Source organism: Neoarius graeffei, chromosome 12, assembly GCF_027579695.1.
Source record: "Neoarius graeffei isolate fNeoGra1 chromosome 12, fNeoGra1.pri, whole genome shotgun sequence".
NCBI classification, from domain to species: Eukaryota; Metazoa; Chordata; class Actinopteri; order Siluriformes; family Ariidae; genus Neoarius; species Neoarius graeffei.
Window position 1 is genome coordinate 31014682 of NC_083580.1, and position 23371 is coordinate 31038052.

The 23371-nt window shown below is 41.0% G+C and overlaps 1 protein-coding gene across 3 annotated transcripts in view; it reads left to right on the forward strand.

Annotated features, from left to right (window-relative positions):
* Nucleotides 1–23371, forward strand: part of map4k6 (mitogen-activated protein kinase kinase kinase kinase 6) — a 292471-nt gene that overhangs the window by 165895 nt on the left and 103205 nt on the right. The window lies entirely within an intron of this gene.

Consider the following 23371-nt stretch of genomic DNA (forward strand, 5'->3'; position numbering starts at 1 on the left):
GACTAGCTACTCAACATTACAAAACAAGTATTTGTCACATCTGGGAAAGGCAACAGGCATAGGATATTTACATCTTTTGTTTCTTGAAACAAACGCTGTGATATTTTTCCCCCTCTTCTCTGGCTTAATGTGGCAGAAAGATCACCAGCTCAGTCATTAGACAGTTGTTTATGATCACTATGGTTACCGCGACACGCAAAGTCCCCAGTGCAGCTCCCCTTAGGACCCCGGGGTCGAGATGGTGCGTTGCATTTACATTTGAAGTCGGAACTTGGAGCTCCGAGCAACATAACCTCAGAACTGAGCGCTTCCCAGTTTAAAAACTGGGACATCATGGAACATGGAATTCGAAAAAAATGGCCAGTTAATGAAATGAAACCCCCAACGTTTATGCTGGGAGATGCTGGATTTCAATGCTTTTCCGACTTCAAACTTCCAACTTACGAGTACAACTGAACGCACCGCAGCAGAAACACCGCTGCTATCAAATGGATGAGCTGTGCAGTGTTATTAACCGAGAATTACGTGGAAAATGAACACCTTGCTTTCCCAACTCTGCAAGGATCTGCTCCAGCCTACACCGATTCAAGAAGGGGAAAATGTGGATTGATCACTGACAAGGCTGCTGCCATTTCAACTTTGTGCTGCAGTGTAAGTTAGTCTAACTAACGGAACATTCATCCTCACTTTTTCTACCAATGTGTGGCGCCTTACGTAGGGACGGACGGTCGGTGGGTGGGGGACAGATGGGGGTCACTATAAGTCTGGGGGGGACATGTCCCCCGTGCTATCTGCGCCCTTGCCTAGTCCATCAGTTTGGCCAACAGTTCAGTAAACTCCTGTTTTAAAGTCCGGACAGGTAGATAAGATGAATCCCCAGTCAGTACACAGTCTATATCCTGATTTCAGCAGTAGCAGATGGCTTATCTTAGGATGTCAAGAGCAAACAGGTTTCCGAGGGCGTTGGAAATCTGACACAGGTAGTCCTAGAATCCGCTCAACAGGTAACGTTACTGTTTAGGCAAGTATTTGCAGATGACATTCAAGGAAGCGCGAGATAAGAAACCCATCTCCAAAGAAGATTAGGGAAAAATAAAAACACACAGATAGCGTGAAAGTAAAATGCTAAAAATAATAATCAAACAAATGCGGGACTGAGGAGTAGCGGCAGCCAAATGCGCCAGCGTTCACTCAAAACCGGAAACCGGTGTGTGAAGGTGGAATACGTCATGGATGAGACACCAGTCCATCACAGAATAACACACACACACACAGAGACACACATTGACATATATATATATATATATATATATATATATATATATATAGGGTCCCTGCTTCAGTACTCCTCACAACATTCTGACCGTTCAGCTTGACAACTTGCTCTGTGTTCAGCCTGTTCAACCAGACTTGTTCAGCAGTTTAGCATCCAACAGCCTTTTTAAAGGCTTATATCCATTTATATTATATTATATTATATTATATTATATTATATTATATTATATTATATTATAACACATCACTGCACATTCAAAGGTTCAAAGCCTTTGTAAAAGGCTAGTGCATTTCCAACAGCCTTTGTGAAGGCTCATTGTCTTTAATTATTATATTATATTATATATTATATTATATTATATTATATTATATTACTAGAAACAACACTGCACCTTCAAAGGTTCAAAGCCTTTTTAAAGGCTCATTGCCTTTAATTATTGTATGTTATTGTAGTGTGTGTGTGTATTATTATTATAATCAGTTGTGAGAAATTTAGGAAGTCCCAGTGAAAATCCAATAGATATAACACTCCCACATTACATTTGGCATCAGTAATATGGATTGCAAACAAAAAAGTGGGGCTTCAAAACGAAAAGCCAAAAAAATTAGGGAGGCAAAGCAGGGCGATTTTTTTTTTTAAATGTGCCTCTGATTTCTAACTTTTTCGACAAGCCTCAAGATTCAAGTATTGATAATGTCATCAGTGGCCCGAGTTGTAGCAATGAAGAGATCACTACTGGCTTGATCATACAGGAGCCCTCACAGACCCAATCAAGCGTAGACCCGACCTGTCAGGCTCAGGCCTCAGGCCCACAATCAGACCAGGCATCGCCTGAGAAAGTGTTTCCAAGTGAGGAGGAGTGCACGGAGCCCAGTTTCACACCAGAAGCTTGGGAGTCCAACTCCAGTTGTGAAACACTTAAGACCCTGCTTTACGGCCAAATACCACAACCGACCAAGACTGCACTCTTGTTAGTACAGGAGACTCACTGTCAGACCAGGCATCGCCTGAGAAAGTCTTGTCAAGTCAGAAGGGGTACACCGAGACCAGTATCACACCAGAAGCTGGGGGCTCAAACTCCTGGTGTGAAACAGATAATGATCCTGCTTTATGGCCAAGTTCCATTACTGAACAAGCTAGTTAGTAGAGGAGCAGCTGCTTTTCAAAATCGAAGTGAAAAGTACCCTGCCTCAAGTAGGGATAGAACAATGGGGAGCATGACTAGGAGTTTCACAAATTCCTTACTCAAATGTTCTCTACCTAATGGCCAATCTGTGACTAGGCAGTGGCTACTTTACTCCCCTTCAGCTGGTTGCATCTTTTGTTTTGCTTGCAAGCTATTTTCAAGTAAGCACAATGCGTTTGTCCACGGGTTTTCTGATTGGAAAGATTCTGAGCGTATCGGTGAGCATGAGAGGAGTGAGGAGCATAGGGCTTGCATGCTAGCATTACACAATCACTCCAAAAACACAGGAAGAGTTGATTCTGATCTTGTCAAACAAATGGATGCAGAGAGGCAATACTGGCAGGAAGTTTTGAAAAGACTTGTTGTTGTAATCCAGTTTTTGGGGGAGAGGGGCCTTGCTTTCAGGGGAGACGATGAGCAGCTGGGATCACCTCACAATGGTAATTTCTTGGGCATTGTCGAATTGTTGGCCAAATTTGACCCTTTTCTAGCCGACCATCTCCAAAGGTTTGGAGGCAAGGGCAAAGGCTCTGTGAGGATTTTATCCACTTAATGGGAGAAAGAACAAAGGAAGCAATTATCAGCGAGATTAAAGAGTCCAAATACTTTTCTGTTATAGTTGACTCCACTCTAGACCTTGCTCATGTGGACCAACTCACTTTTATTTTCAGGTTTGTAAATAATGGTGGAGAAGTAGTTGAACGTTTTCTGGCTTTTGAGCCTATTGGAAATCATAGTGGGAGCAGTCTGGCTGAGTGTGTTGTTGCTATGGTGGAGAACCTGGGCCTAGACTTAACTAACTGTAGAGGCCAGTCTTATGACAATGCAAGTAATATGTCAGGAAAGTACAATGGAGTCCAAGCTCATCTGAAACGAATAAACCCATTAATTTATGTCCCCTGTGCAGCACATTCGTTGAATTTAGTTGGTGTCAATGCTGTTGACAGTTGCCCAGAAGCTGGCCATTTCTTTGACTTTGTGCAATCACTATACACATTTTGTACCTTGTCAACACACAGGTGGGGAAAGGTGTTTCGTGATACAGATGTGAAACTCACATTGAAATCGTTGTCAGGTACTCGCTGGAGTTCAAGAGCTGAATCCACAAAGGCTCTTTGGAAATATTATCCACAATTGAGAGAGGCACTGAACAATATTTCCAAAGATTCACAGGAGAAACGTGAAACTAGAAGCGAGGCCTCTGCACTCTGTGGCAAGCTGGACACCCTAGAGATAGCCTTCATGGCACACTTTTGGGATACAATACTGCAGCGGTTCCAAGCCACAAGTCTGCAGTTGCAGAAACATAACATTGACATACACACGGCTACACGGCTTCTCCTTTCACTTCGTGACTTTGTGGCAGAACAGAGAGACAATTTCGCCTTTTTTGAAGGGTCAGCTTTAAATGTTACCCATTCAGTCTCCCAAGACTACAGGCATGACCTCCAGCGCACAAAGAAGCGCAAACGTATGGCTGATGAAAGTGAAGAGCCAGGTGTTGAATTTAGTGGAAAAGAAAAGTTTCGGATTGAAACATTCAATGTTCTAATTGACAAACTTGTGTCCTGTCTTAACCATCGGTTAACTGCATACACACACACTTGACCAATCTTTTTCATGTTCTTTTCATGCCTGACAATATGTCCAACAGTGAGCTCACTTCAAGGGCCAAATCACTTGCTGCAGCATATCCCACAGATTTGGACATGAGCCTGGCAGATGAACTTGTACAATACAAATCATTCATGTCAGAAAATCAAAAATGCCCAAGTACAATGCTGAAGACCATGGTGGATTTGGATCTACAGTCCACTTTTCCAAATGTCTACATAGCACTCAGACTTTTTTTGACCCCGCCTATTACAAATTGTGAAGGGGAACGTTCATTCTCCAGACTGGCTTGTATTAAGAATGAACTCAGGATGACACTGTGCCAAAACCGCTTGAATTCACTTTCTCTTCTGGCAATTGAATCAGAGTTGGTCCGACAGCTTAACTTTGATGAATTAGTGGATGACTTTGTAAGAAGGAAGAGTAGGAAAAAACTTATATAGCCTAGAATGAATTATTCCTTAGGTACGGCTTAATTATTGACATATCCTAATCAGTTTCCTTGTTAACTTCTTGACACAATACATATATCTTTAATCACTAACATTGTATGCCTTAATGTTCTAAACATACAGTATGTTCATATGTCACTTTATTTACTTCATTCACATGTTGCCCTCTGCTAGTTTGCGGCCTCAGTAGCCTTTGTGTGTGTGTGGGGGGGGGCCTTTGCGAACTCCTGGCCCCGGGGCCCAGACCCCCCATAATCCGGCCCTGATTGTAGGTCACACAGGTCTGGAGAGCAGAAGTGGTCAGGATCACTTATATGTTAGGAGTAGCATGTGTAGCTCAACAGAAAAGGGGGGGGGGGGACACAGATTTTTAGGTCTTCTCATTGTCATGTAGTGGTTAAGAACAGTGTATACCTTGTACTGAGTGCAAGCAGGAACTCCGGCAAGACAAGCTATGACAGCATAACTAAAAGGGAAAGCCAGAATTTAACATAAGACATGAGGGCACCCTGGAATATAAACCTTGAACAAACCTTGAGGGAATGCTTGAGAGTGGGAGGGTGAGAGCATCTAAGCATCACAGTTTACCAAATAACACTCCATATCTGCTCCTTTACCTAATAAAAAGCTATTAACAAAAGGCTTGACTAAACAAATGTTTTCAGCCTAGTCTTAAATACTGAAACTGTGTCTGAGTCCTGAACACTACTTGGAAGGCTGTTCCATAACTGTGAGGCTTTGTAAGAGAAAGCTCTGCCCTCTGCTATAGCCTTCACTATTTGAGACATCAACAAATAGCCTGCACCATTTGACCCAAGTAGGCATGGTAGATCATAAAAGACCAGAAGTTTGCTCAGGTACTGGAGCTTTCTTATGCACCTACTGGAACATCCAGACAGTAAGGCATTACAATAATTCAACCTAGCAGTAGGAAAAGCATGAATTGTTTTTTTTCTGCATCATGTAATGACATTATGTTTCTTATCTTGACAGTATTTCTAAGATGAAAGAAGGCTATCCTCAGATAATATTATGTAAATGCACTTCAAATGAAATACTAGAATCAGTAATCACACAAGGTCTTGGTTTTGGTCTGGGAAACTAAAGGCCATCCAGAGTTACCACGTACTTAGAAAACTTATTTCAAGCTGCATCCATTTTGTAGAATTAAGTAGAAGGAAGATAATAAGCATCCAGTATCTATTGTCATTTACACATTCCTCAACTTTATTAAGCTGAAATATATAACTGTTTCATCAGCATTAACAGTGGAAGCGAATACAATGTTCATGAATAATTTTACCCAGAGGTAACATATATAAAGAAAAAATCAGGGGGCCTAAAACAGAACCTTGCAGAACACACTGCTTCAGCTTAGTATGTGTAGAGAAGTCACTGTTTATATCAACAAACTGATAACAATCAGTCAAATAACACCTGATCCAGGGGAGGGCTGTTCTGTTAAATCCAACCACATTTTCTCATCTATTAAGGAGAATAGTATGATCAGTGGTGTCAAAAGCTGCACCAAGGTCAAGCAACACAAGCAAGGAGACACATCAGAGGCCAGTAGTTGGTCATTTACTAATTTAACCAGCACCTAAACCCGACTGATAACATTTCATGAATACATAGCCAGTGCTAAGGGAAGAATTGACTATTGAAGAATTGATACTGAAGAAGAGGTTTAATCGTGTCTGATACCTGTTTGAAGAAAGGTGTAGGTAAGGAATTTAGTATAAAAGTTGATGATTTTGATGAGGAAAGTAATTAAATTATTTCAGTCTTTTGAAGGAGAGTAACTGTAATTCTAAACATTCTAAGTGCTGATATGTTGTTATCTACAGGATTAATTATCAAGTTTTCTGGCTTTAAATTAATTGTCTGAATTTTTTGCCTGATATTTTCAGTTTTGCCATTGAAAAAACTTAGAAAGTCATTGCTACTTGATGGTGTACATGTTTCTGTGGTGGTCTTAGTCCTACTTAATTTTGCTACAGTAAAATGAAGAATCTAGAATTATTTTTGTTACCTTCTATTAGGATGGAGAGTTACGTTAATTTAGCAGCACTAAGAGATTTTCTATAGTCTAGGAGGCTCTCCTTCCATGCTGATTGGAATACTACCAGTTTAGTTTAGCACCATTTTATGTTATAATTTTTGATTGGTCTGTTTTAAGGTGTAAGATGATTCCGTGAAGGAACCAACATGTGAAGTATGTAATTTGGATGTCATTTTTGCTCATGATCCCAAGATGTCATCCCATGTTATTAATATCTGCAAATTGGCCTCAAATTCTCTGAGACATATTGGTCAGATCAGATGATACGTCTCAGAGAAATTACATCCTGCTTCAACAGAAAAGCTTTTGCATGCATTCATTACTTCAAAATTGGATTGTTGCAACAGTGTATGATTTGGACTTCTTGATAAGGACTTGTCTAAAATACAATGACTTCACAACTTAGCTGCAAGGTTTTTTGAAGAAGAGACATGACCCATATTACTCCAATTTTATGTTCACGGTCAATAAATTGACAGTGAAAAAGAGAATAACTTTCAAGATCCTGCGAATGACCACTTAATGGACTGGCACTGTCCTATCTCTGTGATTTGCTGGTTGTGTAGAAGCCACAGCAGATGCTATGCTCTAACAGCAACACCACCATCTGTCTTTCTACATCGTGTTACAGAACCGAAACGTATGGAAAGCGTACATTTTAGCTTTTCTATAGTTCAGGAGGCTCTTCTTCGATGCTGATTGGAATACTACCAGTTTAGTACCATTTATGCTATGATTTTTGAGTGGTCTGTTTTAAGGTAAGTGTGTGATCATTATACCAGGGTTCTAGTTTTTTGTTCTCCAATTGCTCATGTAATTCTTCACCCATCACACATTATAGACTACTTTACTCCTTGCACCTTTATCACTTCTTTCTTGGTGTCCCACCCTGGACACAGCAGTGCTGACTAGACTGATCTATTAACGAGTCCAACCCAAGGTTTTAATTTCAGATATCAAATCATTTGAGAAGTATACAGCTATTAAGGAAACTAGAAAGTAAGATTTAGATTTCCAAAACATCTTTAGTATTATGACAATAGAAATTGGTTTACATCATGCATGCTCATATCAATCATGAAACCTTAATGAAATCTTTTAATAAAAAATGCAAAATCAAAAGTCATTAGGCAAATCATAAGCCCTTGAAGGTACATACATTTGTTGCTGACCTGAATGGGAGACTATTTCTGAATGGAGGCTGGTTATTCATAAAGTCAGATCCTTTGGTTAGATATATTCACATCATTTATTCAAGTAAAATATTAATACCACACTATCAAATACTCCACTGAAAGTAAAAGTCCTGCATTCAAAACCTTACTGAAGTAAAACTATGTAAGAATTATCAGCAAAATGTACATAAACTATCAAAAGTAAAAGTACTCATTGTGCAATGGTCCCTGTCAGTGTTTGATTGTATATGATGGTTTTAGATTAATATTAGTGCTGCATTAATGTAAACATTGTATTCAACTGCTGTAGATGTTTAAGGATGAGCTAATTTTAATTACTTTATGATTATATATAATCTACAGCAAAATATTATATTCATCATATGTTTGTAGCATTGCTGTCCTGTGAGAACTATGTATCTCTAAAAAGTCAAAGTGATTTGACATCATTGGTTATGGAGTACAACACCAGTCTGAGTAACCTTGCTCAGACTGCTCCAATGTGTGAACGTATTGTTACAGTAAGACCTCACCTTGGTTCTTTGATGAACTATGTAACATTAAAGTTGAGAGGCATTGCTAGGAAAGGAAATGGCAGAATTCAGGCCTGGAAATCCACAAGCAGATCTACAAGGATATTGCTGGCCAGTATTATTCAGCCATTGAACAGCACAAGAACAATTATTACCATGAAAAGTGTTGGGTTGTAATCAAGTCAAGTCAAGTTTATTTTTATAGCGCTTTTAACAGTAAACATTATCGCAAAGCAGCTTTACAGAATTTGAAAGACTTAAAACATGAGCTAATTTTATGCCTAATCTATCCCCAATGAGCAAGCCTGTGGCGACGGTGGCAAGGAAAAACTCCCTCAGATGACATGAGGAAGAAACCTCGAGAGGAACCAGACTCACAAGGGAACCCATCCTCATTTGGACAACATATAGTTAATGACTATAACATTAACAGTTTTAACATGAAGTCAGTTTCGTTGATGTTATAAACTCGTCATTGATGGAAACTTGAGTGCAAAACTGCTCGTGACAACTGCAGTCCTAAAGTTAGCAAGTGAACTGTAGTCCTCAGCCATAAAAGCATTACTATAAGAGTCCAGAGCGTCCTCCAGGTGTGACTTTCAACTGTCCTTATGGGGCCGTCCTCCACAGGAGCGATGCGATGAGACTCCAACCAGACACAGGGCACCAGGATGGATCAGGCAGGTCCGAGGAGCAGAAGAGGTCAGCATCTCGATCCCAGGACCAGCATGCCTCAGACGGACAGATTTGGGGGAAGGGAGAGAGAGAGAAAACACAGGTTGTTAGGTATGCCCAATGTCACCTGAATAAGTTGAATAATCAGAAGCAGTTGTTCAAATTTATTGTTGAGCTGTTTAAAGTAGTCCAATTCACCACTCCCTACTCATGTGTCATCACTTGAACTTACTCAGAGATTCAGTGAACATCTATCCATCCTATCCCAGCTGACTATGGGCGAGAGGCGGGGTACACCCTGGACAAGTTGCCAGGTCAACGCAGGGCTGACACAGAGGCAAACAACCATTCACACTGTCATTCACACCTACGGTCAATTTAGAGCCACCAATTAACCTAACCTGCATGTCTTTGGACTGTGGGGGAAACCGGAGCACCCGGAGGAAACCCACGCAGACATGGAGAGAACATACAAACTCCACACAGAAAGGCCCTCACCAGCCGCTGGGCTCGAACCCAGGACCTTCTTGCTGTGTGGCAACAGTGCTAACCACTACACCACCGTGCCACCCCAGATTCAGTGAATACTTTTCTGGAAAAGTTACTGCCTTGAACAATGACATTGATAAGAGACCATCAGAATCTGTCAATTGTGCTATTTTGGAAGAGCCATCACTGTGCAGTTTCTCTGAGTTTGTATCTGTAGTACATCCCTGAAGTGGGTGGAATACTGAAGCACGGCAGGCGGGAAGTGTTGTTCACACAGACTTTTTATTTTCAACATTTTCCTTGCTTTCCAGCTTTTTACACACACGTGCTCTGGTTGGGAGAGATCCCCTCTCTTCACTCTCTCCCTCCTTTTCTATTCTCTGCAGTTACTGCAAAGCACACGGACACAACGTTAATCAGGAACAGGTGTACTGACTTTGCCACTCACCTTTCCTGGCCCCACCCTCCATTCACAAACCAATGCTTAGCCATGCCCCCACTGCCACAGTATCTGTATCTGTTAATGCTGTCATAAGAATTATCATGGGATCTCCATCTAAGTTTTGTTCTTTTGACCCACTACCAGCTACAGTCTCAAATTTATTAGCAAGTTGTCATCTCCCATGACTAAAATTGTTAATACGTCACTACAACAAGGAGAATTTCCATCAAGCCTTAAGCATGGACTAGTAACTCCACTGCTAAAGAATGCCTCTCTTGATCCTGAGGATTTTAAGAATTAGGGTGTGCCCTGCCTTTCATCCGTAGTCAGCTGGGATAGGCTCCAGCTTGCCTGTGACCCTGTAGAACAGGATAAAGCGGCTAGAGATAATGAGATGAGATGACAAACCAGTCTCCAACTTGCCTTTTCTCTTGAAGACTCTTAAATGTGTAGTAGCGTTGTAACTTTAATGAATATTTGCTTGTCAATAATCTTCACTCCAAGTATCAGTCTGCCTACCATCCTCACCACAGTACTGAAACAGCCCTACTTCGTGTATACAGTGACATCAGTTTGGCACTTGATTAGCATAATGAGGTAATTTTGGTCTTGTTTAATTTGCCATCAGCCTTTGATACCATTGATCACACTTTCTTGATTGACAGATTGAAAACTCACATTAGTTTGAATGGTACTGTGCTTAAATGGTTTGGTTTTTATTTGTCCAACCATAGTCAGTTTGTTATTGATGGCACTGCATGTTCGCCTTCCTCTCTGATGTACGGTGTCCCTCAAGGGTCTGTACTCGGCCCGCTATTCTGAACTATACTGTTCTCCATGTATGTTTCTCCACTGGAGGATATTGTGAATGCACATAACTTACAAACTATGATGTATGCTGACGATACTCAGTTGTATCTGATCACATAGAGCTCAGGAAGATTGACCAGCATTGATATAATTCAGTGGATGTTATGTAATACCTTGAAAACTAAATTCCTACATTTTATGTCTCGTTATCTTGAAGTTGATGCCATTAAGCATGTCATCATTGATGATTCCATGAAGGAACCAACATGTGAAGCACATAATTTGGATGTGATCTTTGCTCATGATCTCAAGATGTCGTCCCATGTTAGTAATATCTGCAAATTTACCTCAAATTTTCTGAGACATTGGTCAGATCAGATGATACCTTGATCCTGCTTCAACAGAAAAGCTTTTGCATGCATTCATTACTTCAGAATTGGATTGTTGCAACAGTGTATGATTTGGACTTCTTGATAAGGACTTGTCTAAATTACAATGACTTCACAACTTAGCTGCAAGGTTTTTTTAAGAAGAAACCTGACCCATATTACTCCAATTTTATGTTCACGGTCAATAAATTGACAGTGAAAAAGAGAATAACTTTCAAGATCCTGCGAATGACCACTTAATGGACTGGCACAGTCCTATCTCTGTGATTTGCTGGTTGTGTAGAAGCCACAGCAGATGCTATGCTCTAACAGCAACACCACCATCTGTTTTTCTATATCGTGTTACAGAACTGAAACATATGGGAAGCGTGTGTTTTCATCATGTGCACCAAGGCTTTGGAACAGGCTTCTACATACTTTAAGGAACTTAAAAGATATAGAAAGCTTCAAAAGACAACTTAAGACTTTATTGAGATGTTTGACTTTTTATTATTCATATATAAAAATGAAAGGGCATTGAGAATTTTTTTGGAATGCCTGAAAAATTAATTATTATTAAGTCAGCTTTTCATGAGCTTAGAAAAACAGCCCTGTTTTCAGCTTTGTGACAATGCATTTTCCAGCTAATTCAAGAAATAAATGTAATCTGAAAAGTAACTAGTAACTAAAGCTGCCAGATAAATGTAGTGGAGTAAAAAGTGCAATATTTGCTTCTGTGATATAGTGAAGTAGAAATATAAAGTTGCATAAAATGGAAATAATCAAAGTATAAGTACCTCAAATTTGTACTTGAGGACAGTACTTGAGTAAATGTACTTGGGTGCAATCCACCACTGACCTGCACACACCACACACAATGTCATTATTGTCTGCAGAGTATTCTTGCTACTGCTTCAACCAAGCAACCATGCAGGATCAAGTGAAGTGCTCCACAGTAAATCTTTGGAAAGGGAACACAATTGTCTGGTGGTCTGAAGGACCATGCACCTGCCTTTTGAATATCCTCAGAAGATGGGGAAGAAAGAGTAGTACTGCCAAGTGGAGCAGGCTGCTCTCTGTCTCAGGTGCTTGGCCAACTCAGGTTTTGAAAAGAAATATGCATTTGTGAGAGTGCTGTTCAAGCTGCTATTTGATCTCTTTTGCTAGCTAACCAGGTCAACGTGCATACACATGTGCATCAAAAGTTCTAACATGGAATATGTGACCTCTATGGCTTATGATTGCTGACAATCACACCACTAGGCTATGAAAGCATATATTCTTTATGTTGTAAGGAAATATGAAAGACAGAAATGAAGGTCAGACAAATTTAAGGACAAATTTATTTATTTAAAAAACAAAAGCATTTGGAGAAGTAAAGGGAAGAATTAAAAGGACAGGACCCCTGCACCTATAGTTCCAACCTGTATGTATGTTGGTATCAAAAAGTTCAAACACATTGAATTTATATCTAGGTTTTTGCGTGATGAATAAATTCCAATTATAAATAACTGACACCTCGTTCTCTGCCAGTTAGATGAGACTGGAGTATAATATACAGTTATTCTATACATAGTCATTTGGTTTGATCCATGTTTCTTGGAAACAGTACATTAATCTCCTGGTCAGTAAAAATCAGTAAAAATATATCAGTAAAAATAAATGCTTTAGATGCAAGAGATCTAATGTTCTAGCTTCAGATAAGAGGTTCTGACTGTAGGCAAATATTTATTGTGCATCTATCATGCAGTGATAAATCATGATACAAATTTATGATTTCAAACTGATGAAATAAAACATGAATCGCTATTATTTGGCTGCATAATCTCTTGCTTTTTCCTAGATGTAATTTCATTGTTTAGACAGCAGAGGGAGCAATAATGCCTCACAGCAAGAAGGTCCTGGGTTCAAGCTCAGCAGCTGGCAAGGGCCTTTGTGTGGAGTTTGCATGTTCTCCCCGTGTCTGCGTGGGTTTCCTCCGGGTGCTCTGGTTTCCCCTACAGTCCAAAGACATGCAGGTTAGGTTAATTGGTGGCTCTAAATTGACCGTAGGTGTGAATGTGAGTGTGAATGGTTGGTTGTCTCTGTGTCAGCCCTGTGATGACCTGGTGACTTGTCCAGGGTGTACCCCGCCTCTCACCCGTAGTGAGCTGGGATAGGCTCCAGCTTCCCTGCGACCCTGTAGAACAGGATAAGTGGCTACAGATAACGGATGGATGGAAGTTGATGTGATGTCATGTGATGACCTGGCGACTTGTCCAGGGTGTACCCCGCCTCTCACTCATAGTGAGCTGGGATAGGCTCCAGCTTCCCTGTGACCCTGTAGAACAGGATAAGTGGCTACAGATAACGGATGGATGGAAGTTGATAAAGAATAGTTGCATTATAAATAAATAAATGTTTTTTTGGTAATTCAATTTGCTTCTTTTTTTTTAATTGTGGGAAAATCAAATCGTGAACCTGATATCATGAATCGAATGGAGAATTGGGTGAATCCAATGGTACCATTCAGTATGATCGAATTTTATGAATTGGGTAACTAAAACAAAAAACTCCGAGTATTTCTACATTTTTGTTTAGCTCAGGAAATAAACTTCTCTTTTTTTCCTCTTTCTCTTGAAGTTAATGAGACAAAATAAACTGATAGCTAGGGCCTGAGCACCAGGGTGCAAAGCCCTACTGCTTTTGGCATGTTTTTCCTTATTATTATTATTATTATTATTATTATTTGGGCCCGACCACCAGAGGTGCAAGGCCCTGTTGTTTCTGCTTTGATTCTTTAGGGCCCAAGCACCGAGGTGTAGGCCATAGGTGCAAAGCCCTATTGTTTTCGGTCTGTTTTTTCTTCTTCTTCTTCTTCCTCCTCCTCTTCTACCTCTTCTTATTATTATTATTATTAGGGCCCGAGCACCGAGGTGCAGGCCTAGCCACATTGTTTTTGTCCTATTTTTCTTATTATTAGGGCCCGAGCACTGAGGTGCAGGCCATAGTGCAAAGTCCTATTGTTTTTGTCCTGTTGTTTGTTCTTCCTATTATTAGGGCCCGAGCACCGTTCGGTGCGAAGACCCTATTGTTTTTCGGAGGATTATTATTATTCTCATCTCATCTCATTATCTCTAGCCGCTTTATCCTTCTACAGGGTCGCAGGCAAGCTGGAGCCTATCCCAGCTGACTACGGGCGAAAGGTAGGGTACACCCTGGACAAGTCGCCAGGTCATCGCAGGGCTGACACATAGACACAGACAACCATTCACACTCACATTCACACCTACGGTCAATTTAGAGTCACCGGTTAACCTACCGTGCATGTCTTTGGACTGTGAGGGAAACCGGAGCACCCGGAGGAAACCCACGCGGACACGGGGAGAACATGCAAACTCCGCACAGAAAGGCCCTCGCCGTCCACGGGGCTCGAACCCGGACCTTCTTGCTGTGAGGCGACAGCGCTAACCACTACACCACCGTGCCGCCCGCATTATTATTATTATTCTGCTGCATTTGGCCTTATTTGAGGCATTTCCCATGTACGAAAACTCATGAAATTTGATACACACATCAGTCATTGTCACCGCTACTCAGCCACAGACTTTTGGCCCCGGCCCAGGGACTTCATTGCGCCCCTTTTTCCATTTCCCATTGAAATGAATGGATAGAACTTTGGAATGATGATGTCATAAGGCCATTTGGAGTGAAATTACACATGGTCATTTTTAACGTACTCCTCTTAGACGGTTCATCAAATTCATGTCAAACTTGGCAAACATGATGCCAAGATATTGCTGAAGTTGAATTGCGAAGGGATTTTTGATATGTTGTAATATGTTGAAATATTATAACACATAATATGCCAAGATATTGCTGAATGTTGAACTTGATATCTTGTAATATGATTCTGATTCCTGTCTGGTATAGTGCCACCAACTGGCCAAGGAAAGAATAGGGTTTTGAATACAGTATGTGTGTTTTGACACATGATGAATTTTAACATGCTCCTCCGAGACGGTTCATGAGATTCATGTGAAATTTGTTAGACATGATGCCAGATGTTGCTGATATTAAATTGGGAAGGGATTTTTGAGATCTTGTAATATGTTGAAATGGCCTTATGATTTTAATATCTTGCCACATAAACAGGAAACGTGTCAGAAAGCCACAGTGCATTGACTGTATGGTCAGACACTTCTTACTACAGTAGATATTATGATTATTATGATAACCTGACGCCCAATGGGCCTGCCTGTTATAGTGCCACCACCTGGCCAAGCAGGAAATGTGCCAGAAATTGGCAATGCCTTAACTGATTGACCTGACATTTTACAAAATATTGTGTATTATGATTGTGATGATTCTCATCTCATCTCATTATCCCTAGCTGCTTTATCCTGTTCTACAGGGTCGCAGGCAAGCTGGAGCCTATCCCAGCTGACTACGGGCGAAAGGCGGGGTACACCCTGGACAAGTCGCCAGGTCATCACAGGGCTGACACATAGACACAGACAACCATTCACACTCACATTCACACCTACCAGTTAACCTAACCTGCATGTCTTTGGACTGTGGGGGAAACTGGAGCACCCGGAGGAAACTCACACGGACACAGGGAGAACATGCAAACTCCACACAGAAAGGCCCTCGCCGGCCACGGGGCTCAAACCCGGACCTTCTTGCTGTGAGGCGACAGCGCTAACCACTACACCACCGTGCCGCCAATTGTGATGATATTCACATGTGTAATTCAGATGCCTAGCACAGCGCCACCATCTGGCCAAGCAGGAAATGGGGGAAAAATGTTCAATTCATTGATGGATTGATCTGAAACTTTACAAAATATTGGATATCGTGAGTCTGATGATATAACATATACAATTCTGTGCACACTCATACACACACTCAATCATATGCATATTTATGCATACACACATACACTCTCACAAGTATGCACTCACATGCACAGGCAACATCTATGAGCACACTCTCTTTCACACACACACTCTCTCTCTCTCTCTCTCTCTCTCTCTCTCTCTCTGACAAACAGACACACACACGCACACACAATAGCGGAGTTCCAGCGGAGTACCATACCTAAGAAAAAATGGTAAACCCATCGAGTCGATTTTTTGTGGTTTGTCCGTGTACATGTACCACCAGTCATACACACCGCCTAGTGGTCAGTGTTAGTAATTACCAGTCATACACACCGCCTAGTGGCCAGTGCTAGCCAGTAAAGAAATAAAACAAAAGAGACTGGCGAGGAGATAAGAAAATTCTACAACCCAGAAACAGATGGGAGCTCTGCTTTTAGGCAGTGCCTAAATCTATATACTAGTGTCCTGCCAACATTGTGCATTTTGTTGCAGACATATGAAAACTCTGCATGTACAACCCCGATTCCAAAAAAGTTGGGACAAAGTACAAATTGTAAATAAAAACAGAATGCAGTGATGAAGCTTCAAAATTCCATATTTTATTCAGAATAGAACATAGATGTTTATCAAATGTTTAAACTGAGAAAATGTATCATTTAAAGAGAAAAATTAGGTGATTTTAAATTTCATGACAACATCACATCTCAAAAAAGTTGGGACAAGGCCATGTTTACCACTGTGAGACATCCCCTTTTCTCTTGACAACAGTCTGTAAACGTCTGGGGACTGAGGAGACAAGTTGCTGAAGTTTAGGGATAGGAATGTTAACCCATTCTTGGCTAATGTAGGATTCTAGTTGCTCAACTGTCTCAGGTCTTTTTTGTCTTATCTTCCGTTTTATGATGCGCCAAATGTTTTCTATGGGTGAAAGATCTGGAATGCAGGCTGGCCAGTTCAGTACCCGGACCCTTCTTCTACGCAGCCATGATGCGACATGTGGTTTGATGCAGTATGTGGTTTGGCATTGTCATGTTGGAAAATGCAAGGTCTTCCCTGAAAGAGACGTCGTCTGGATGGGAGCATATGTTGCTCTAGAACCTGGATATACCTTTCAGCATTGATGGTGTCTTTCTAGATGTGTAAGCTGCCCATGCCACACGCACTAATGCAACCCCATACCATCAGAGATGCAGGCTTCTGAACTGAGCGCTGATAACAACTTGGGTTGTCCTTCTCCTCTTTAGTCCGAATGACACGGCGTCCCTGATTTCCATAAAGAACTTCAAATTTTGATTCGTCTGACCACAGAACAGTTTTCTACTTTGCCACAGTCCATTTTAAATGAGCCTTGGCCCAGAGAAGATGTCTGCGCTTCTGGATCATGTTTAGATACGAAGACGACTTTGAACTATAGAGTTTTAGCTGGCAACGGCGGATGGCATGGTGAATTGTGTTCACAGATAATGTTGTCTGGAAATATTCCTGAGCCCATTTTGTGACTTCCAATACAGAAGCATGCCTGTATGTGATGCAGTGCCGTCTAAGGGCCCGAAGATCACGGGCACCAAGTATGGTTTTCCGGCCTTGACCCTTACGCACAGAGATTCTTCCAGATTCTCTGAATCTTTTGATGATATTATGCACTGTAGATGATATGTTCAAACTCTTTGCAATTTTACACTGTCAAACTCCTTTCTGATATTGCTCCACTATTTCTCAGCGCAGAATTAGGGGGATTGGTGATCCTCTTCCCATCTTTACTTCTGAGAGCCGCTGCCACTCCAAGATGCTCTTTTTATACCCAGTCATGTTATTGACCTATTGCCAATTGACCTAATGAGTTGCAATTTGGTCCTCCAGCTGTTCCTTTTTTGTACCTTTAACTTTTCCGCCTCTTATTGCCCCTGTCCCAACTTTTTTGAGATGTTTGTCATGAAATTTCAAATGAGCCAATATTTGGCATGAAATTTCAAAATGTCTCACTTTCAACATTTGATATGTTGTCTATGTTCTATTCTGAATACAATATCAGTTTTTGAGCTTTGTAAATTATTGCATTCCGTTTTTATTTACAATTTGTACTTTGTTCCAACTTTTTTGGAATCGGGGTTGTATACACACACACACACTGCAGACACAGGAAAGCTAAGATGACTTAAGATTACAGCGTGAGATAGAGATAAGGAGGAGACACATGTATAGTTTTGTGCATATATAAATGTACATTTTCACACCCCACACACACACACACACAGAGTCTTTGTCTGTCTATCTCTCATCTGTCAAGCAGTCATGGCATTTGCAACATGCACATCACCTTTGAACATTTGATGAATATATGACATGTGACTGTTTTGTTGGGTGGCGGAATGTCCTGGGTTGCGGAACCACACGTGCGAGGGCCCGTCAAGGCCGCTAGCGGCTTTAATTATTATTGTTATTATTATGGCCTGAGCACTGAGGTGCAGGCCTATGTCTTGCACCGTAGGTGCAAAGCCCTAGTGTTTTCGTCCTGTTTGTTGTTCTTTCTCTTCCTATTATTTTTAGGGCCCGAGCACCATTCGGTGTGAAGACCCTATTGTTTTCCGAAGGATTATTATTATTTTTTTTTCTGTCTTGCTTGGCTTTTTTTGATGCATTTCCTATGCACAAAAACTCATGAAATTTGATACACACATCAGTCATTGTAACCGCTTCTCAGCCACAGACATTTGGCCCCGGGCATGGCCCAGGGACTTTATAGCGTCCCCTAATGTCATGGAGTCCTTGGATTGGCATATAGTTTCAGCTACGCATACCAAATTCGGTAGGTATGTAGTTCGTCCCAAGACGAACAACTTTCATTTATGCATTGCATTAGCCACGCCCAACAGGAAGTGAGGTAATTGGGCTTATATGCGTTTGGACACATGGTCATTTTTAACATAATCCTCCTAGACGGTTCATCAGATTCATGTCAAACTTGGCAAACATGATGCCAAGATATTGCTGATGTTGAATTGGGAAGGGATTTTTAATATGTTGTAATATGTTGAAATGGCAATATTATGAATTTTAATACTCGCCACATAAACAGGAAATGTGTCATGAAGTCAAAATACATTTAATGATTTGGCTGAAACCTTTCAGGTTATTAGAGAATGTGATTATTATGACATCTAGATGCCCAATATGCCTGTCTGGTATAGCGCCACCAACTGGCCAAGGAAATAATAGGGTTTTGAATGTGTGTTTTGACACATGATGAATTTTAACATGCTCCTCCTAGACGGTTCATGAGATTCATGTGAAATTTGTTATATGTGATGCCAAGATGTTGCTGATATTAAATAGCAAAGGGATTTTTGAGATCTTGTAATATGTTGAAATGGCCTTATGATTTTAATATCTTGCCACATAAACAGGAAACGTGTCAGAAAGCCACAGTGCATTGACTGTATGGTCGGACACTTCTTACTTCAATAGATATTATGATTATTATGATAACCTGACGCCCAATGGGCCTGCCTGGTCAATGCGCCACCACCTGGCCAAGCAGGAAATGTGCCAAAAATTGGCAATGCCTTCACTAATTGATCCGACACTTTACAAAATATTGTGTATTATAATTGTGATGATATTCACATGTGTAATTCAGATGCCTAGCACTGCTCCACCATCTGGCCAAGCAGGAAATGGGCAAAAATGTTCAATTCATTGATGGATTGATCTGAAACTTTACAAAATATTGGATATCGTGATTCTGATGATATTGACATGTCTAATTCACAGGCCTCGCACAGTATCACCATCTGGCCAAGCAGGAAATGTGCCAAAAATTTTCAATGCTTTGACGGATTGATCTATGACATGCCTGACATTGCGCCACCAACACACTCACATGCATGCGCGCGCACACACACACACACACACACACACACACACACACACACACACATATACAGTTGCAATCATATACACACACATGAATACTCACATGAGAATGGGTGACATACAATTCTGTGCACACACACACACTCACAGTCATATGCATATTTATGCATACACACAAACACTCTCAGAAGTATGCACTCACATGCACACGCAACATCTATAAACACTCTCTCACACACACACTTACTGTCTCTCTCTGTCTCTCTCTCTCCCTCTGACAAACACACACACACACACACACACACACACACACACACACACACACACAATAATAGTGACCTGCCATCATTGTGCATTTTGTTGCAGGCATATGAAAACTCTGCATGTACACACACACACACACACACACTGCAGACACAGGAAAGCTAAGATGACTTAAGATTACAGCGTGAGATAGAGATAAGGAGGAGACACATGTATAGTTTTGTACATATACAAATGTACATTTTTACACCACAGAAACACACACTTTGTCTGTCTATCTCTCATCCGTCAAGCAGTCATGACATTTAAAACATGCACATCACCTTTGAACATTTGATGAATATATGACGTGACTGTTTTGTTGGGTGCCGGAATGTCCTGGGTTGCAGAACCACATGTGCGAGGGCCCGTCAAGGCCGCTAGTGGCTTTAATTATTATTATTATTATTATTATTATTATTATTATTATTGTTATTATTATGGCCCGAGCACTGAGGTGCAGGCCTATGTCCTGCACCATAGGTGCAAAGTCCTAGTGTTTTCGGCATGTTTTTTCTTTTTCTTCTTCTTATTATCTCATCTCATCTCATTATCTCTAGCCACTTTATCCTCTTCTACAGGGTCGCAGGCAAGCTGGAGCCTATCCCAGCTGACTACGGGCGAAAGGCGGGGTACACCCTGGACAAGTCGCCAGGTCATCACAGGGCTGACACATAGACACAGACAACCATCCACACTCACATTCACACCTACGGTCAATTTAGAATCACCAGTTAACCTAACCTGCATGTCTTTGGACTGTGGGGGAAACCGGAGCACCCGGGGGAAACCCACGCGGATACGGGGAGAACATGCAAACTCCACACAGAAAGGCCCTCGCCGGCCACGGGGCTCGAACCCGGACCTTCTTGCTGTGAGGTGACAGCGCTAACCACTACACCACCGTGCTGCGTCTTCTTCTTATTATTATTATTATTAATTTTTATTTTATTTTTTCTCCATGTAAGAACTCGTTTTTGAGGCACTTGCGATGCTCGAAAACTCATGAATTTAGGCACACTGATCAAATGTTACACTGAGCAAGGGACTGGGCGTGGTCCCGCAGCTTTATAGCACCCCCAAGAACAAGCTATGGTTGAGATGAAGTTGCTCGGATCGGCACAAGATTTGGTGTGACCGATACTTGTGTGATACAAGACAAAGTTCACTTAGTTGTATTTGACTCCGCCCAACAAGAAGTCAGCCATGTTGGATGGAGTGTGGGATTCTGAAATTTTCCTGCGCTATTTTGAGGGGCTTACAAAGGCTAAAAACTCATGAAATTTTGCACATATATTTGTCCTATGACACCATTTGAGGCAATAGTCTAGGTGGGCTTCATTAACTCCATAGCAACAACTAGTACAAAAATACAGATTTAACACCCTGAAAACTCATGAAATTTGGTAGACATGTCAGTTATGTGCAGCAAAACTGAGCCCTAGGGGCTTGACCCCAGGTTTGTCCAGGGTCCCCATATGTCATGGAGACTCCTGCCCGGTATATAGTTTCACCTATCCATGTCAAATTTGGTCAGTGTGGAGTGCCCGGAGATGAACAAAATAGCCTAGACATTGCATCAGCCATATTCAACAGGAAGTGAGATATTTTTGTTTTTGTGCATTTTGACACGTTACATTTTAATGAACTCCTCTTAGGCGTTTTTTTGGATCCCTGCCATATTTGGTGTACGTCATGTCAAGATGTTGCTGGTGTTAAATTGCAAAGGGATTTGCGATATGTCACAAGATGTTAAAATGGTGAACCAATACATTTATACGTCATGCCACACAAACAGGAAGTGAGTCATAAATTCACCATGCATTGCCTGATGCGGCTCAAACTTCACAGGTTATAGGATATCATGTTTCTGAAGATATTCATATGCCCAAAGACACCTTCTGGTATAGCGCCACCATTTGGACATGGACAGTGATGACTCCATTGCCAAAACACGTATTTACATTTTGATGTACTCTTCCTAGGCGGTTTGTTGGATCCCTGCCATATTTGGTATACGTCATGTCAAGATGTTGCTGATTTTAAATTGTGAAGGGATTGGATTGGATTGTTTTCCACATGTTTTTTTATTATTCTTTTTCTAATATTACAGATTTTACACCTTGGAGGTATTCAAAAACTCAAGAAATTTTGGCCACTCATGAAAATAGCAAAAGTTTATTATTCTTAGCCTTGGGTGAGGCTAGAAGACACCATAGCGCCTTCTAAAATGTTAGATTCAAATTTATAGCTTTGGATGCCACATTGAGACTCCTGCCCAGTATACAGTTTCACCTATCCATATCAAATTTTGTAGGAGTTTGGAGTGCCCCTAAACAAACAAAATTGCATGTACATTGCATCAGCCATACTCAACAGGAAGTGAGATATTTTTGGTTTTGTGTGTTTTGACACGTGTTACATTTTAAAGAACTCCTCCTAGGCGGTTTGTTGGATCCATGCCTTATTTGGTAGATGTCATGTCAAGATGTTGCTGATGTTAAATGATGAAGGGATTTGCAATATGTCACAAGATGTTGAAATGGTGAACCAATAAATTTGTACGTTACACCACGCAAACAGGAAGTGAGTCATAACTTCACCATGCATTGCCTGATACGACTCAAACTTCACAGGTTATAGGATATCATGGTTTTGAAGATACCTACATGCCCAATTTGACCCTGTGGTATAGCGCCACCATTTGGAACTGGACAATAATGAGTCCATTGCCAAAAAAATAAAACTCATGAAATTTGGTACACACATCAGTCCTGGCCACTGGTACTCATGCATATAGGCTTGACCCTTGGGTGCATCTGGGGGACTCCATAGTGCCTCCACATGTCATTGAGACTTCTGCCCAGTACTAGTGCATCTCAAAAAATTAGAATATTGTGAAAAAGTTCAATATTTTCCATCAGTTATTTAAGAAAGTGAAAATTATAGACTCATTACACATAAACTAAAATGTTTCAAGCATTTTTCTATTTTAATTTTAATCAGTATGGCATACAGTACAAAAACATAAAAAAAGCCCATCTCAAAATATTAGAATATTTCATTTCGAGTTTGAGTAAAACAGTATGAACACAGTGTATCTCTCGGTCTAGTTCAGTACACACAACCACAATCATGGGGAAGACTGCTGACTTGACTGTTGTCCAGAAGATGATCACTGATGCCCTACACAAGGAGGGTAAGCCACAAAAGGTCATTGCTGAAAAGGGTGGCTGGAAAAGGTGCAC